General features: G+C 36.5%; 1 non-coding gene across 1 annotated transcript; it reads left to right on the top strand.

The window, feature by feature from the left end:
- Positions 1-7,010: 7,010 nt before the first annotated feature.
- On the top strand, positions 7,011-7,115 carry LOC131498697 (U6 spliceosomal RNA). Its single transcript, XR_009255567.1, has one exon. It is a non-coding gene; the product is annotated as a U6 spliceosomal RNA (small nuclear RNA).
- The last annotated feature ends 6,585 nt before the right edge of the window (positions 7,116-13,700 follow it).

Here is a 13,700-nt window from a genome sequence, read left to right on the forward strand (position 1 = left end):
AAAAAGGATAGTTTTACTTTCTGCTTGCCTAATCAATTAAGTATTTTTCGGTGAATTATACAGGTACCACACAGTTTCCAGGTGTGGGTTTATAATTATTTATATTGCTTAGAAATTGGTATTTTTCTTGTATCCAAGAACTCTCGCCTTTAGATAATGAGAATTCATAGACAACATCTCTTCAAATAACAACTTTCTCTGTCAAAAATATTTTCTCGATTTTTTTCTTAGGATGTGCAATTCAAATTGTGTTGGATCATCTGCTACCTTCCAAGTTTTTTTAACCTGTTTCATATTTTCATTTCTGTCTCTTTGTACTACATTCACCTAATTTTCTTTTTTGATAATTGTAACTTGTATTCCTTTTTATAACTTTCTAATGTTAATCTTTTACTTTATTATTAAGTCATTGGCTCTGTTTATTCTGCCTATGAACTTTATTTTAATGATTATATTTTATGGCTAGAAATTCAGTATGTGTCTATATAAAATCTGTCTACACTTTATAGTATCCTCCTCTTTTGATTTGATTTCTAGTCATTCACAATATACCTGCCAACATTGTGAGCAGACTTATGTAATTGCCACTCTCAGATTATTCAGCTAGTTTCAGGTCTTGTGCTGTTTTCATTTATGGGTAGGCTGTTAACAATACTTTGTTTCTCTGTGTGGTCTGTGGTTAGTTTGTGTGTGCCTGTGTGTGCACCCCTATTAACCTTTTTTAAAATTATTATTAGTATTCTCTATGGCTTCCGTATATCCTGAATTATCAGAGCATTTATTTATTTACTCATTTAATTTTTTTAATGTTTATTTATTTTTGAGAGAGAGACAGAGCATGAACGAGGGAGGGGCAGAGAGAAAGGGAGACTCTCTCCAGGCTCCAGCTCCGAGCTGTCAGTACAGAGCCTGACGCAGGGCTTGAACTCACAGACCGTGAGATCATGACCTAAGCCAAAGTCAGAGGCTCAACCGACTGAGCCACCCAGGCGCCCCTTATCAGAGCATTTAAATAGACTGGTTTTAGTTTGGTTTCTGTTAGAGATCCCATGAGTTTCAGTGGCTCTACTAGATTTTCTTTTTTTCTTGTTTTGTGGTTCTTGTATTATGTAGGTATTATAGATAGGATTCCATACTCACATACATGGATAATGCTTACTGTTTTTATATTTATTTCCTCACCCAAAGCCCAGAAAGAAGAAAAACTTTTGTAACTTTTCTTTGCTGGAATATTGGATGATTTTTTTTTTTTTTTTTTTAGATCGTGAAGCTTGGTAGTGTCTTGAGGGCTCAAGGCTTAAGCAACTGGAGAAGTTCTAGTTTCCTGTCTAATTTTTATTCATAGTTATACTCTTAGAATTTTTTCCTGGTCTAAACATCTCATGGATGCCTGCTTTATCAACTTTACCTACCACTTTGGTTTTATTTCTTTGTTTACCTGGGGGTTGATTTGTCTTTCTTCCGTCTGACTTGGCTGTGCATTTTAAATATGTTATCAAGTTCTTTGTGTGTGTGTGTGTGTGTGTGTGTGTGTGTGTGTGTGTGTGTAGTTAATAGAGTATACTGTTTGAGTACAGTCTGCCATGTTGCCTGAGTCTAATAATTTGTTTTAGAGAAGAGATCATTGGGGCTCCTGGATGGCTCAGTCAGTTGAGCTTCCAACTTTTGGTTTCAGCTCAGGTCATGATCTCAGGGCCATGGGATGGAGTCCTGCTCTGGGCTCTGTGCTGAGTGTGGAGCCTGCTTAAGATTCTCTCTCTCTTTCTCTCTCTCTCTCTCTCTGCCTCCTCCCCTGCTTGCACTCTCTCTCTCTAAAGTAAAAAAAAAATTAAAAAATTAGAATTTAGTTATGAGCAGTAGTAATTGTATAAAATATATAAGTGTAAGTGACAAAATGCTATCCCTCTCTATTTCTAGGTAAACAAACAAAAATTAAAACACCTTGTTTTTATAGGCTTAGTAATTATAAATTATACAATATAGACTCTTGTACTCTTCTTGAGTTGTAGTTGGAGACATTATTCTAGTATCTTGCATGAAGGTCCAAACCTGCTAGGAAGGGCATTTGACATTATTACTCTCAAATTTGGAGAGGAGAATGAAAAGTAAGATCCATCTAACTGTGTCTCCAATTGAATTATTTCCCATTTTCACCCACTAGACTTTCAGCTGTTGTTGTAAAATCGTTTTTGAGTGTTAGGATTTCTTCAGCAGAAAAGCTTGCTGCAGAGAAAAAATGAACTTCTGTGAGTCTGAGTACATGCCTAGTTTGAAGATCACTATTTCCAAAGAAAAAATGTAGGAGGTGAGACAAATGATTATTTTGATTTTTAATGAGTACACAATTATATGTATATATATTTGTATATACAAATAAAGTAAATTTTCTTACATTTTGAATAACTTATTTGGAATATCTGGCCTCTAATTTCTGATGTAGGCACTTCAGTTACTGTCCTGCTGCCATCACGCCTTTCTTCAGTGTTGTTGGAAGCATCTAGAAAGTTTCAAACTTTTACCATGAGGGGTCTGCAGATGTTTTATACCCACCCCCCACCTCAAGCAATTAACCTCCCCTTTTTTAATTTCTTGACCTCCTAAGTAATGGATCCCACAGTTTCATTGTCTTTCATTATTCCATTACCCTCCTTCAGATTCCATCATGACCCCAACATAACAAACTTCCTTCCTTTGCTGCACACCCAGTGTGAACTTGTGCCCTTTCTACTGGTCATGAAATACACTTGCTATGTAGTTTCCTATTCTTTGCAATATTGCATTCAGTTCTTTTGTTGGTCCACATATATTTTGTAAAATAGGGAAAAGTCTTGTTTTTTTCTCTTTTTTTGTATTATACTAAAAATGTAGTGGCAAATCAGAGCTTCTTATTCTCCAGTGTCTTACAACAGTCATAGGAAACCACTGTTAAATTTTTGTTTGTGGTTTTCTCTACCTCTGTATGATTGAGACACTTAGAAGTTGGGGGTTGGGTCAAAAGAAGTCAAATTTCCTGAACCTTTCTTTCAGGGAGACTCCTGTCAATTCAGTTCTGTCCTATAGCTTGGGCATGAAGGGCAGTGACCACAATAGGGACTCAAGGTGGGACTTCTGCCTTTTATTAAAACAACAAAACAACCTGTCTATTAACGTACTTAGTGACTCACTTGGAACAAATACAGTACCAAAACAAAAAATAAAAATAAATAAATAAATAAATAAATAAATAAATAAATAAATAAACAACTTTGCAATGGAGAAAACTGGCAGGCATCATTTAAAAAAAAACAAAAAGATCAATTTTAGCATTCTCAGTAGTGTTGATACAAGGCTCTCCAATATAATATGATAAAAAGGGGATTTCGCTATAAACCCAATCTAGTCATGACAAATCATTAAACAAACTCAAATTGAACATCACTGTAGAAAATAACTGGTCAGTACTCTTATAATAATCAAGGTCATGAAAAAAAAAAAAAAGGAATGACTGAGAAACTTTCACAAACTAAGGAGACATGACAACTGATATGACCTGACATGGAGAAATACTGTAGTATCCTCAATCAGATCCTGAACAGAAAACCAGCATTAGTGAGAAAACTGGTAAAATCCAAACAAAATGTTTTGTTCATATATATTAGTATATTACCAGTATTATGAATTTCTTAGTTTCAACAAGTACTCCATGGTTTTGTATAATGTAAAAATTAGGGAAAGCTGGATGAAGGTTACTAATACATTCCATTGTCTTTACAATTTTCCGGTAAACCTAAAATCATTTCAAATAGGCAGATTAAAAAGAAAAGAACATTACCTTCTATAATTAAAAAAAAAAAAGAAACAAGCCATGTGACTGCACCCTCACCAGGCTCTCCTAGACCTGCTTTGAAGTACTAGATATCATTTTTCTGGGGGAAGGTGTGATGCATTCAAATTCTAAGGAGACTCTATTGTGTTCTGGATGGTTTCTCCTGAAGGGAATGACCCTTGGTTAAGTCAAACATCAGGAGTCCTCATTTGCTGGAAGAATCTTATCGCATGCCTAGTGTCTCAGTCAGAATGGGAACTTAATGAACCAGTAACATGTTTGGGTGGAGAATTTTCTAAAGAGAGGAGCACAAATAACCTGATTTGTAACTTTGCAAGCCTTTTAAATTCTAAATCAGATATTCACCTGAGGCTGGTTGTCTTGAATTATCTAATTCTAGATTTGAAACTGTCAGTCCTTTTATAAAACAGAATAGTTCAATGGTAAATATTAAATTGAAAATATGAGAAAAAGGGCTCTCAAAGGGAAGAACACATTGATAAATTCTCATGACATATCCTATAGCCCATTGCAGTACAAACAGGGCAGTCTATCAAGCTTTTATATGAAATCTGATACCACCAGCCAATGCCAACAAAACTCTGATTTTCAGCTTGTCCTGTCCTGGCTGTTAAAAGTGGAAGAATTGTGTTGATGTAGCATTTTCTGCCTCCTATTCCTTCCAAGAGCTGGGACATCTTCAAAGAAATAGATGTGTATATATTGGGGTATTTCATTACACTCCCTTGGAATAAAATGGGCTCTGTTTTCTGGAGGTCTACTTACTGACAGATTAAATTCCATATCCATTTGACTTTATTTTCCTTTAAAATCAATCATTCTGTGTTTGGTCTCTTCTCTAAATTGCAGAAGCAGATTAATGCTTCAATTACCTATATTAGTAATTGAATGACTCTGATGGCAAACCTCAGAGACATATTGATTTCTCAACCTTTCTAAATAAATACTCCCCTCACCAGTCTCAAGGAAATAGCCACCTTTTGCCCTAGACATTTCATAACAAAGTGGTTTCTTAGCAAAGAATTAAGGAAGGCCACGTGGGTATTCACTGATACTAGACTTCCCTTGCTAAAATATTTTTTCCCCTTTGTTACCCTTATAGTCCCTCCATTTTTCAGGTTATACAAACCTCACAGTCTGTTCCCTGCCATTTTAGACCCATTAAGATATTCTTTTCTTCCCTGCTTCTACCTTTCCATTTAGAGCTTGTGTACTTAGGCAAAAGATGGAACTTATTATTTCACACCAAGATGTGAATATGTCTAATAAGTAAGATGACTGTGTGTGTGCATGTGTGTATATATATATATATATATATATATATATATATATGCTAAATAAGGGCCTTTTTAAGATTAAATTGGGGCATTAAATGGGGGCAATTGGATGCTTGGTCTAGAGGCATAAAGTGACACTGTCTAGGAAAATTGGACATATGATCAATCTACTGATAAAAATGTGATACTTTTCAAGGTAAAAGAAAGTTTAGTTGGGAAAAAGCTTAAGTAGAACAAATAATTTCCAATCACTAAATTTCAAATAGCAAGCATTATGTACAGGATGTTTGATAACCATGGGAGGTTGTCCTGAACTTCTAAAACAGTGTGTCTGTCTTCCATCTCAAGCCCTCCATCTTTTGAGAACACTGATAATATAGTTAGTAATAGATATAATAAAAAAGTGCTTGCATATTTTAAAGTTTTTAAAGTTTTAAACTAGTGCTTTAAAGTTTTAAACTAGTTTAATAGCTATTATCATATTACATAAGAATGCTATTGCACTTGTGCAGATTAACATCACTCCTTTTATAGATGAGAACACTTAATCAAAAGTCAAGCTTAGATTGCCATTCATTTCTTTTTTCAGTCATTCATAGAACAGAAACAAGATCAAGAGCCATACTGCGTACCTCCATTCTCCCATTTGTCAGACTTTGTGCAAGACATGAAGGTGAAGATGATGCGGTCCTTTATTTCAAGTTGCTTATTGTCTCATGGAAAGAGATGGATAGGTGTTACAGACATGACTCACTTTTTGTATCCGGTATACTTTGTATTAAAGCTTAACAACCTACTTCCACTTTAACTCTACTTATGACAGCTGCCCATGTTTTTCAATGGCTTCATATAAAGTTTCTGGAACTTTTTGACACAGCTTTGGTTGCTGTTATTAATTCCCTTTTGTTGTTTCCTGAGAAATTGGACAAGAGCTCCTTTCTATGGAGCAGGAAAATAAAGGAAGTAAGTTTCTGAATGTGTTCCTCTCTAGAAAAAATGTGACATGATGGCAGAGATTGGAAACTAGTGGTAGGTAAACTAGGTATTGATGTGATGTTTTAGGAGTATGACTCATCAAAAAGGAAGAGAGGCACAAGATGAATACAAGTTGCAACGTTAGAAGCCTGTGGATCAATACAAGTTAAGTTAAATTTGGTCAAAAGGTAGAGAAAACTGGGTGGTTCAGGAGTGGGCAAAAGTATTTTCAAATAATTTCAGGAAAAAAAAAGTGTTGTATTTTTTAATGGTATTCAGGGAGTTAGCTTGGTTTAAGGACTTTTACAAATGCTTAATATCAACAAACCACACAGGAAAATGTAAAAAATAATCTTGGTCTTTTGTAGTCAAAATAAGAACCATGGGTCAGCATCATTAGCCTCACCTAGGAGCTTGTTAGAGATACAGAATCTCAGGACTGATCCCAGAACTGTTGAATCAGAATCTGCAGTTTAACAAGATGCCCGAGTAATCCCTACCTGCATCAAACTTTGAGGAGCACTTCGGTAATAGGGTCATTTGTACTATGCATCCTCAGACTACGTTTCAAGAATTGCAGGTTTTCACAAAAGCTTTGCAGTAGGTCCAACCAGGTCTGTGTAACACAGTTGTCTGAATAGGAAGGTGCTTGAATTTTGTTTTTTCTCTGACCACAAGGGATCATGGCCAATCTTTTGTTTGATGGGGGGCATGTAGGTCTCATCTCTCTTTTACCTAATACAGCTTGCAGTGACTTTTCTGAGTGTTCACTCCCAGGGCAGGCAGCTGATGAGATGATTTTACTGTTCTAGAATGAGGGAGATTCCATCTACTTTCCTTATGTTTTTGCAGATTCGCCATGGACAACATATTAGCAAGGCCATGCTTTGGCATGCCATAGAGTAAAACTTTTAATAAAGGGGGTGGTGGTGGCTCCCTTCGGCAGTACATATACTAACATTGGAACGATACACAGAACAGTAGCATGGCCCCTGCACAAGGATGACATGCAAAATCATGAGGGGTTCCATATTTTTTTAAAATATTATTCACCACGACCAGGCGGGATTTATACCTGGGATGCAGGGCTGGTTCAATATCTGCAAAACAATTCACATGACTCATCACATCAATAAAAGAAAGTTCGAGAACCATGTGATCCTCTCAATAGATGCAAAGAAAGCATTTGACAAAATACAGCATCCTTTCTTGATAAAAACCCTCAAGAAAGTAGGGATAGAAGGAGCATACCTCGAGATCATAAGAGCCATATATGAACGACCCAACGCTAATATCCTCAATGGGGAAAAACTGAGAACTTTCCCCCTAAGGTCAGGAACAAGACAGTCATGTCCATTCTCGCCACTGTTACTCAGCATAGTATTGGAAGTCTTAGCCTCTGCAGTCAGACAACACAAAGAAATAAAAGGCATCCAGATCATCCAGGAGGAGGTCAAACTTTCACTCTTTACAGATGACATCATACTTTATATGGAAAACCCAAAAGATTCCACCAAAAAACTGCTAGAATTGATTAATGATTTCAGCAAAGTTGCAGGATATAAAATCAACGTACAGAAATCGGTTGCATTCCTATACACCAACAATGAAGCGACAGAAAGAGAAATCAGGCAATCAATCCCACTTACAGTTGCACCAAAAACCATAAAATACCTAGGAATAAATCTAACCAAAGAGGTGAAAAATCTATACACTGAAAACTATAGAAAGCTTATGAAAGAAATTGAAGAAGACACAAAAAAATGGAAAATTCCTATCCATGCTCCTGGATAGGAAGAACAAATATTGTGAAAATGTCGATACCACCCCAAACAATCTACATATTCAATGCAATCTCTATCAAAATAACACCAGCATTCTTCACAGAGCTAGAACAAATAATCCTAAAATGTGTATGGAACCAGAAAAGACCCCGAATAGCCAAAGCGATCTTGAAAAAGAAAACCAAAGCAGGAGGCACATTCCCAGACTTCAAGCTATCCTACAAAGGTGTAATCATCAAGACAGTATGGTACTGGCACAAGAACAGACACTCAGATCAATGGAACAGAATAGAGAACCCAGAAATGGACCCACAAATATATGGCCAACTAATCTTTGACAAAGCAGGAAAGAATATCCAATGGAATAAAGACAGTGTCTTCAGCAAGTGGTGCTGAGAAAACTGGACAGAGACATCCAGAAGAATGAACCTGGACCACTTTCTTACACCATACACAAAAATGAACTCAAAATGGATGAAAGACCGCAATGTAAGACAGGAAGCCATCAAAATCCTTGAGGAGAAAGCAGGCAAAAATCTCTTTGATCTTGCCCACAGCAACTTCTTGCTCAACAGGTCTCTGGAGGCAAGGGAAACAAAAGCAAAAATGAACTACTGGGACCTCATCAAAATAAAAAGCTTCTGCACAGCGAAGGAAACAATCAGCAAAACAAAAAGGCAACTGATGGCATGGGAGAAGATACTTGCAAATGACATATCAGATAAAGGGTTAGTATCCAAAATTTATAAAGAACTTATCAAACTCAACACCCCAAAAACAAATAATCCAGTGAAGTAATGGGCAAAAGACATGAATAGACACTTCTGCAAGGAAGACATCCAGATGGCCAACCGACACATGAAAAAATGCTCAACATCACTCATCATCAGGGAAATACAAGTCAAAAACGCAGTGAGATACCACCTCACACCTGTCAGAATGGCTAACATTAACAACTCAGGCAACAACAGATGTTGGCGAGGATGCGGAGAAAGAGGATCTCTTTTGCATTGTTGGTGGGAATGCAAGCTGGTGCAACCACTCTGGAAAACAGTGTGGGGTTCCTCAAAAAACTAAAAATAGAACTACCCTATGACTCAGCAATTGCACTTCTAGGCATTTATCCAAGGGATGTGCTCTTTCGAAGGGACACGTGCACCCCCATGTTTATACAGCACTATCAACAAGAGCCAAAATACGGAAAGAGCCCAAATGTCCATCAATAGATGCATGGATAAAGAAAATGTGGTGTATATATATACAATGGAGTCTTACTCGGCAATCAAAAAGAATGAAATCTTGCCATTTGCAACTACGTGGATGGAACTGGAGGGTATTATGCTAAGTGAAATTAGTCAGAGAAAGGCGAAAATCATATGACTTCACTCATATGAGGACTTTAAGAGACAAAATAGATGAACATAAGGGAAGGGAAACAAAAATAATATAAAAACAGGGAAGGTGACAGAACAGAAGAGACTCATAAATATGGAGAACAAACAGGGTTGCTGGAGGGGTTGTGGGAGGGGGATGGGCTAAATAGGTAAGGGACATTAAAGAATCTACTCCTGAAATCATTGTTTCACTATATACTAACTGATTTGGATATAAATTTTAAAAAATAGAAAAATAAAATTAAAAAAAAGGGGTGGTGGTGGTAAAGGAACCATTTTGGTCCAGTTTTCTTGTTTGAGTGAAAAGGATATCCTTTGAGTAACCTGACAGGTGCCAGTATTTTAAACAAATTGCTAATAACAAGGGATGTGCGGTTGATGACTTCTTAGGACCCCACCTTTTAATGAGTCTCCGAATCTAGGATAGTGTAAAGGGAAATATTATGAAATTAGACAGTCTGGTGTTTGCTTCTCTGTTTTCACCCTATGACCTGTATGACTTCAAGCAAGTTACTTAACATCTGCATTTTCCATTTTCTCATTTATAGATGGAGATAATTATACTTACTTTAAAGGAAAGGTGTGTGATGTAATAAGATGATATATATATATATTTATATATATACATTTATATATATGTATATACGTGTGTATATATACATGTGTGTATATGTAGTTAATATATGTATACATATATATGTAACGTACCTATGCATAATGCCCAGCCCCTGTTCAGCCCTTTATAAATGTTAGATCTTCTCATTTATTGTCTTATCATTTCTCTAAACTGATAGAACTATAGAGGAAAAGCCATTTGAGCTGTTTATTTTCTTATTCTATCCTCTCAGAAAGCACAAACATCCAGGGGAAAGAAATTGCATAAATGGAATGAATATTACATTTTAAACATGATGATACCATATATTCAAACAACAGTGTTAGAATCTTATTAAGCTGGGAGCCCATTATAGTACTACCTTTAAGTTCTGTGCTCTGAAAATACCTAATATGATATCTTATGAGGTCTCAAAACAGCCCCAGACACATTTGCAAAGGACACAACATTTTTTCCCTTCTGCCATCTGTCTTGAGTCTTTTCTTTCCCATGTGGGTCCCACAGACAGTGACTCTCTCTCTAGCTCTGCTTCTATCCCTGGCCACCCTGCCATATACACATGTCATGCTCTTGAATTCATTTTTCCCATTATCTTTCCTCTATCAAAATAACATATCCTGTGCTTCCCTTGTATAATAGTGTTTTCACTTGTAAAGATAGTAACGTAGTAAAAAATTGCTATTAATAGTAATAAAGAACACCTTTGCCTCTATCTTAATAGGTATTATGTATACATTTTAGCAGACACTTCTGGAAGTGCTGTTTCAGCCCCCAAAAGAACAACTCGAATGCTGTCCACATTAGGTACAGTGACAAGAGATGGGAGAAGAGCCATCAAAGGAAGGCCCTGGCAGGGAAGCTTCTAGTTTTCCCTTGATCACACACTGTTAGTGTGCAGGGTTTGCCTATGTGACTTAATATTTAGTGATGCAATATTTAAATAAATTTACATCCATAATAACATCTCCTTAACACAGATTTTTACAGTACTCATAGGTGGGTACTTCCATCAAGATTTTTCTCCAGAGTAGCTGCACTAGTTTGCATTCCCACCAGCAGTGCAAGAGGGTTTCCCTTTTTCCACATCCTCGCCAACACTGTTATTATTTCTTCTGTTGTTAATTGTAGCTATTCTGACAGGTGTGAGGTGGTATCTCATCATGGTTTTGATTTGTATTTCCCTGATGGTGAGAGCTGTTGGGCATCTTTTCATGTGTCTGTTAGCCATCTACATGTCTTTTTTGGAAAATGTCTGTTTGTGTCTTCTGTTCAGTTCTTAACTGGGTTGTGTGCGATTTGGGTGTTGAGTTTGATAAGTTCTTTATAAATCTTGGATACGAACCCTTTATCAGAAATGTCATTTGCAAATATCTTCTCCCATTCTGTACTCTGGAGAACAGTGTGGAGTTTCCTCAAAAAACTAAAAATAGAGGTGCCTGGGTGGCTCAGTTGGTTAAATGTCTGACTCTTGATTTCAGCTTGAGTCATGATCTCATGGTTCGTGAGATTTAGCTCCATGTCAGGCTCTGTGCTGAAAGAGTAGAGCCTGCTTGGGATTTTCTCTCTCCCTCTCTCTCTCTCTACCCCTTCCCTGCTCATGCATGTGCACTCTCTTTCTCTCTCAAAAACAAGCAAACAAAAAACAAACAAAAAACTAAACTAAAAATAGAACTACACTATGACCCAGCAATTGTACTATTAGGTATTAACCCAAAGGATACAAAAATACAGATTTGAAGGGGGTACATGCACCCCAATGTTCATAACAGCATTATTAACTATAGCCAAACTATGGAGAGAGCTCAAATGTCCATTGACTGATGAATGGATAAAGAAGAGGTGGTGTATATATACAACGGAATATTACTCAGCCATCAAAAAGAATGAACTCTTGCCATTTGCAATGACATGGGTGGAACTAGAATATATTATGCTAAGCAAAAAAAGTCAATCAGAGAAAGACAAATATATGATATCACTCATGTCGAATCTAAGAAATAAAACAGATGAACATTTGGGAAGGGGAAAGAAAGGGAAGCAAACATCAAGAGGATCTTAACAATAGAGAACAAACAGGGTTGATGGAGGGAGCTGGGTGAGAGATAGGCTAGAAGGAGGGCACTTGTGATGAGCACTGGGTGTTGTATGTAAGTGATGAATCACTGAATTCTACTTCTGAAACCAATATTGCACTGTATATTAACTAATATTGATTATAGTTAATTGATTATAGAGACAGAATCATATTGTTCAATCTTTTTTTAAAGAAGTTTGTGAAGGTAAGATAATACAGCAAATATTATACCAGAGATAATGATTATAATATACCTATGAGTTTTGTTTTCAGTTTGAAAATTCGAAGCTATAAGGGAATTGCATCTTAGAAGGATGATATAACTATTTCTGCCCCAAATATTAAACAAATAAAAATAAATAAAACATTTCTGCAAAAACTGAATAAATATATATTTTCCTATCAAATGCATAATAAAGGATGGTTCATGCAACCAGTGGGGTGGCAATCTAGTCTCATTCCATAAAAAGCAGCATTATATTCTCATTCTTAACCTGTTACTTCATTCTAATCTTGATTGACTAGGAAATGGTCTTGTACATGTCTATAGCAAGCAGTTAGTGTTTTTGGTTTTGGAACTGCTTTGAGATAAAAAGTCCCTTTGACTCTTTATGGAATTTGGACGAAACCAGTAACATAGAGTGGCAGCCACAATAATAACTCGATCCTGATTATGTGAAAACTTGAGGGTTCTGAGTTACTAATGTTCTGTAAGCAATGTCCTTAAATCTTTTTAAAGATATGTTCCTGTTGGGGCGCCTGGGTGGCTCAGTCGGTTGAGTGTCTGACTCCAGCTCAGGTCGTGACCTTGCGGTCTGTGAGTTCGAGCCCCGCATCGGGCTCTGTGCCGACAGCTCAGAGCCTGGAGCCTGTTTCGGATTCTGTGTCTCCCTTTCTCTCTGACCCTCCCCCGTTCATGCCCTAACTCTCTCTGTCTCAAAAAAATAAATAAATAAACGTTAAAAAAAATTAAAAAACAAAAAGACATGTTCCTGTTGAAACCACTACAAGGATCAATTTATCATCTGTATCTCTATAGTCTAGAATCTGTTTTTTGAATGAGTGATTCAAGTTCACCAAAGCCATCATTCTTCCTATATTATTCACCAATATACTATGTATCAACTCACTCATTACTTACAGAGCAGCACTGCTAGCTGGGTCTATCAAAACACTGCCAATTTTCTAATAGTTTAGACACCAAATCTTTGCACTGAGCATTGATGCTTTGTTCCCTCGGAATTGTCAAGATTGTATATCCACATAGAATGCATTTGCTAAAGTTAACTTCCCACTCACCATACTCTTCATGAGAATCCCCATCAATGAGGATTGACCCCTTAACTGAAATTTCAAATATGAGGTTACTGATTCATATAGAAATAAATTATTTTAGGTGGAAAACTCATAGATAGTATTGTTCTCCTCAGAACACACAAAAATTGTATCAGTTCCCTGCTTCTCAATGACTGTTGTTAAGTAGACTCAGAGGAAAAGAAGACAAACCTGCTATAAGATATAAGTTTCTGGCCAGAGGTCTTGGACAGTAATCTGAAGTCAATCTATCAAAAGAAATAAAATATATATATGGTTGTGCAGCAATTCAGACAGGTTTACGGTGAAGAATTACTAAATATGATAAAACTTATACTCTGAATTACTTCCTCGCCCCATATCAAACTCCTGTTCTGGTCATAGCTTAAGTTAGGATCATTAGAAATATTGAGAGGTTGGGGTGCTACATAATCTCTAAT

Source organism: Neofelis nebulosa, chromosome 16, assembly GCF_028018385.1.
Source record: "Neofelis nebulosa isolate mNeoNeb1 chromosome 16, mNeoNeb1.pri, whole genome shotgun sequence".
Lineage (NCBI taxonomy): Eukaryota > Metazoa > Chordata > Mammalia > Carnivora > Felidae > Neofelis > Neofelis nebulosa.